We start from the raw sequence: 6,248 nt of genomic DNA, 5'->3' as shown, positions 1-6,248 counted from the left end.
CCATACTGAGCACAATCTAGTTGATAACCTATTGATAATGTTTAGTTTTGCCCCCTTGCCCTGCTGTGATTCCATCAACTAAGTCAAAGTAAAGTATATGGTAGATAAAGTGTAAAGGTTAAGCTAAATGCAAACTTTATTCAGGAGCTTGGAGTATTTGATAAAGACAGTTTAACCTTTTGTGCAAGTCTTCCTAAGGCACAGACAGAATACGAATATACAACCACAGGACTAGTTATATATATATATATATATATATATATATATATATATATATATATATAGGCATTTTACCCAATTTCAAAGCATGGGACAAATGGTATCAGTAAGAAATTTGGAATAGCGAATATCTAATCTATTCAGGTTTCAAAGAAAGTGGGTGAGAAATGGCAGGTGTTAACAGCAGTTTAAATGCTGTGGCTAATAGAATTATATACGCTGTTCTATTTGCCAGCCATTAATAGCTCTCTGAATTCTGGGAATAATTTCAACCTCCAGTCAAAGCACTTGACCAAGCCTTTTGTTAGGTGGAAAATTAACTAGTTTTAACTTGTGAAGTTCTACAGATGGAGGGGAGTCTATGCAGTGCATGCTCTTTGGTGCTAATAAAGCTACACTTGGAAAGAGAATGTGGCAATGTCATGGTGAAGCCTACCAAAAATTTAGGAGGCGTTTCTTGGTTGTTGCAGTGTTACAAAACAGGAAGCGCACAATACTGCATCCACATACACAAGTTAGATATGTTCAAATAGAAATAGGAACTCAGTGCTAACTTTTGGAAGAATGATACTCAAATGGGGGAAGGGTAAATTCATCCTATCACATACTGACAATGCTAGCAATGCTTTTCATGACTTTCTTATTCACAGAAATCACAATGGCAGCAGCTCTTAGGAGGCAAAGTACCGGTAACTAGGTGAGGTAAAAGTTTACTGCACCATCCTGGCAACACATGTAACTCAATGTGTGTGTGTTTTTTAAGAAAACAACCCCTGGGCATTCCATGATAACTAAGAAAAGACTCATGACTTGGAAATTCAGCCAAGTACCTAACAGCGTGGAAACGATAACTAAAAGCTCCTGTCTGTACTGCTTACATGGCACAAAAGTCCAGAGTCTAAAATACTGCATTCTTGTATAACGTAGATACCATGCACCTAGACTTTCCCTTGGTCTTTGAGCCCTGATTGCTTTCCTCTGCAGCTGAGGGCAATACTGAAGCTGAGGCGAACACTAGGCCAATGTTTAACAAGAGATTTGGTTATAAATTACGGACTTTTAACTCTGACAACCGAGTTATTTCAAAGCTTATCTTAAGTGATGCAGCATGTTTAACCAAAAGTTAAATGGCAAAGCAACGGTGCAGGCATTATCAGAACATCAGGCTTGCTCCATGCTGGCTGTAACTAGCTCATGCATGTTTATAAGTTCAGGACTCTCCATCTCCTTTCTCTTGGTAACTTGCGAGCTCATGATGATATAAACACTTGTTCTGATTTCCTGCTGCTTCCAGTCTTGAGTCCTTTTTAACCATTCAGCCCAAGTGGTCAAAAGCTTCAGTGTTGCTTCCAACTTGAAAAGGGAAAAGTACTGGGACAAGAAAGAATGCAAGGAGCATAACTTGCAAGTAAACATCACATAAGAGATTGTAGGACTTTGATGTTGTTTATATGGTACATAAATGAAAGTGGCCTTTAACTTAACAGCTTTGGGTACTTTGATCCTAGAATTTACCCTGTAACCTTGTATAATTTATTAAACCAATATTACAGATAAAAACTGAGCAGATAGTAGAATATATGAATAACACATGTAGCCATTTTTAGGGGAGAAATTGCTGTTTCCCCAATTTACAGCAATTCTACAGGAAACCTTACAAATCTTGAATTCTCTGTGAAGCAGACAATATTTTGCATTTTCCATATTTTGTGTCCTGTACTTTGTGCTGCGACAATTACTTTGAATTACTGCAGTTGGCAAGGGCTATTGTTCTGAGGTTAGTACATTGTGGCTTTTGAGCAAATTGCTCCTCTTTTTAAAGGGGTATTGATTTAAAAATAGATTCTATTGTCTGCTGAGCTCTATTGAGTAGGCATAGCAAAGGTACATGTAACAACACTGCACCAAGCATTTGCACCGAGAACGGGGAATCTGTGGCCCTCCATATGTTGCTGGACTACAACTCCCATCAGCTCTTGACTGTTGGCCATGTTGGCTGGGGTTTATAGGAGTTAAGAGCCCAATCGCATCTGCTGGGCCACAGATTCTCCACAGATGTTGTGCAAGTTCAAGAACTAGAAGTCAGAAAGAGCCATCTGGGACTGGATAAAAGGGAAGTACAGGACCTGTGAAGCTAGAACCAGGCTACAGGAAGCTGACAAGTTTTTGCTGATACACTATTAAGAGCCATCTATAGATTATGTTACTGAGAGATTAAAACTGTTCCCAACAAATTTTTCTTTGCACATAATCCATGTTAGAAATACATATAACTTAATGCACACTGGACTGTATTTTCCACTACAGCAATACTCTTCAACTTTGGATCCCAGCTGTTGTAAACTTCATCTCCCCTTATCCCCAGCCAATTTAGTCAATGGGCAAGGATGATGGAAGTTACAGTCTTACAACCCAAGGCTGAAGAACACTGTACTGTGTAGAAACTGAAGTGGAAGGAGATGGGAGTCGCTGCTGTTATGCTCCAGTGCCAATTTCTCTGCATCTGGCACAGAAGCAGGAGGAAGGGATGATGCAGAAGTGACTCATACATCATCTGTCTATGCTTTGTCCCTCATGCCAAAGCGGAACTTGTGTTTCTCCATGATGATGAAGAGATGTAGGGGAGAGCCTGAGTTCTGCATTTCTGCACAGTGTATGCAAAATAGTAAGCATAAGGCTTATTCTGAGTTGCAGTTAGAAAGCAACTAAACGAAAAATTATGTATACTAAATTCTTCATTAAAAGCAAATGAAGTTCCCTTTAGAAATGCATACTTCTCTTACTAGGTTCTAGGCTAATTTCCTGATCTGAAACTGCTCTTAATAAAGTTTTGTGCACCTAAAACTAGTTGGTGGTACGGAAGGCAGGTCATTTCTCTCTCTGCTGTTTGAAATTCTTTATTCTAAGTTGGTGTAGTTCAGCCTTTGTCAGCTGGGTGCTATCCATGGGTTCTCAATCCTGGCTTGGTCTGACAGCAATTGTATTCCAAACTTTCTGGGGGGCACCAGGTTATTGAAAGCTGCTGTAGTTTAACATCATGACCCAATAAAGAGTTTGGCAACTAAGCTCATATAAGCCTCTGCTGGCATTTTATTTGCCAATACGTTACCGAGCCTTGCAAACTACTTAATAACTGACACTCAGCATACTTCATTATATTAGCAAGGTGTAGGCACTTAGGTGTGTGGTTCATGCTTTGGAAATGTTGAGATTGATATAAGCTGCTTGGTATGCCATAAGGTCATCAATTGAATGGTTAGGGAGATAAGGACAGCAAAAGGAAGTACTTTTCCACACAAACACACATATGCACACATACTTAAATGATGGAATTTGCTGCCGTAAGATATTGTGATGGCCAGCAGCTTAGGTGGGCTAAAATGAGACTAGACAAATTCATGGAAGATAAAAACTATCAACAGCTACCAGTCTTGATGGCTATATGCTACCTCCTAGATCTCTCTTGAATACCAGTTGCTAGGGAACAACAATGGGAGAGTGCTATTGTCCTCGTGACCTGCCTGTGGGCTTTCTGTAAATACCAGTTTGACTACTGTGAAACACAGGATGCTGAACTAGATAGCCCTCTGGTCTGATGTAGCAGGGCAGCTCTTACTAGTTACCATGGAGGGAGCTCGGGGCCTCTTTAGCGTTGCATTAAAAAAAGAAAATCAATGCAAAGCACCTATTTTTTCTGAGAGATCTGTTTTCAATAACCATACCTTTTTGTAGTGCTTTGGAAAACTCGCTCAGCCAGTTGAATGACAGAGTTTAATGAATATATTAGTGGGGGATAAATGCATTCACATGGCTGGCTTACTGCACCTCCAGAATCAATTCGGAAACATGAAGGCATTACTGGGATGAGCGGGACCACTGTCCCAGCTTCTGCCAACCTAGCAGTTCGAAAGCACACCAGTTCAAGTGGATAAATAAGTAGGTACCACTGCAGTGGGAAGGTGAACGGCGTTTCCATGTGCTCTGGCTTCCGTCATGGTGTTCTGTTGCACCAGAAGCGGCTTAGTCATGCTGGCCACCTGACCTGGAAAGCTGTCTGTGGACAAATGCCTGCTCCCTCGGCCTGAAGTGAGATGAGCGCCAGAACCCCATAGTTGCCTTTGACTGGACTTAACTATCCAGGGGTCCTTGACCTTGACCTTACAGCTCCAGAAGCTGGAAAATATAAACAATGGCCCGGAAATTGTGAACAGTGAAGATATGTGATTAAAATGCTCGGCATGTTCATTCTGGGTCAGTGGTAAAATTACTTGTGAAAGATGTCCTAAGTTTAAAGTTATTGCATTTCCTTCAGCTCACGCTTCATAACTCTTCTGCCCATTGCAACTTGACATACTTCTATTGCAAAGGCAGTTTCTATGCACGGGCAAACCTGGAGAGCTTGGCCACTTTACCCATCATGCTTAGATTTTTCCAGGTCTAGGCAGGTGGATCCTGGTGCAAAAGTGATTCACAGTTATTGGTACAAACGTTCTGTGCTCTTTTCTGTTGCAGTGGTGGTGCAGAGGTTCACATACTTCTGTGAGAAAAGAGGATTACAATGGTACCTCGGGTTACAGACACCTCGGGTCACAGACACTTCAGGTTACGGACTCCTCTAACCCGGAAGTAGTACCTCGGGTTAAGAACTTTACCTCAGGATGAGAACAGAAATTGTGTGGCGGCGGCACGGCAGCAGCAGGAGGCCGCATTAGCTAAAGTGGTACCTCAGGTTAAGAACAGTTTCAGGTTAAGAACAGACCTCCAGAACGAATTAAGTTCGTAACCAGAGGTACCACTGTATTATTCTCTCCATGTCACAACGTTCTGGTCAGGCAGAAGCAGTGTAGTCTAGCTTTCCCTCAAAAAATGCTAGCTTTCTGTATGGAGTGAGTTAGGGCGGAACATTTAAAATACAACCCCCTCTCAGTGAAGTGGCAAAGTGCCAGAAGTGCTGAATCATGTGCTTTTTATTCCTAGAGAAGTTAGACTGGCTTCCTCCTTATTGTCCTGCTGCCCGGTGAAGACTTTCTCATTCCAACAGGCTTTTGGGAACTAATGTGCTGGTGCTGCGATGTTTTCATTGTAATTATCTGTATGTTTTATTAGATAGCTTTCATTCTATTAATGCTCACTTGTTTTAATGATCCCCCAACTATGTTTTTGCTGTTTCTATTTTATCGGTAAGCTGCCTTTAGACTTTTTCAAGGAAAAAGTCAGGATATAAATAAATAATAAAATTCTAAACATGTAAATTAGTCCCCAATCTGCATTTTTCCAGTAATTACAATTCATATGCAAGCAAACCACACAGGTTGTTGTTTTTTATTTAAAAAAACACCATACGCTAGGTTCATCCTGAGCTAGTCATATGGCACCATGCATATAATTTTTGTACGTTTGGTAAACCTTACTTGGCAAAACCTACTTTATGTGACAGAAAATCAAATATTGTTTTGATATATCCAGGCTATTTACAACTGAAACATTGGCAGGGGAGCTCAGAGAAAGCACTCCCTCTAAAAAAAAAAGTAGTTGAAATAATTGAGCATTTCAAGTTTGTCTGGTTTTCTAGGGGTTTTTTTGTTTAGTTTTTTAAGAAGAAGTTGTTTGGTACACTATTTTTTCTGTTTGTTCTTTTGGAATCAAAGGACTTGGCTATACAGTGGTACCTCAGGTTACAAACTTAATTTGTTTCGGAGGTCCGTTCTTAACCTGAAACCATTCTTAACCTGAGGTACCACTTTAGCTAATGGGGCCTCCCGCTGCTGCCGTGCCGTCACCACGCAATTTCTGTTCTCATCCTGGGGCAAAGTTATTAACCCAAGGTACTACTTCCGGGTTAGCAGAGTTTGTAACCCTAAGTGTTTGTAACCTGAGGTGTTTGTAACCCAAGGTACAGCTGTAAATAAATCGTTTTAAGGGTGTTTTAGGTGCAATATACAATGTGACGCTAGATGGCAATGGTGAGCCTTATGGAAATTTAATGTATTTTTAAAAACGCTTTTAAAAAAGATCATTTTCAGAACACT

This window comes from Podarcis bocagei, assembly GCF_964188305.1.
Source record: "Podarcis bocagei genome assembly, chromosome: 8".
NCBI classification, from domain to species: Eukaryota; Metazoa; Chordata; class Lepidosauria; order Squamata; family Lacertidae; genus Podarcis; species Podarcis bocagei.
The sequence above is the reverse complement of the archived record's forward strand: the minus strand, read 5'-3'. Positions refer to the sequence as shown.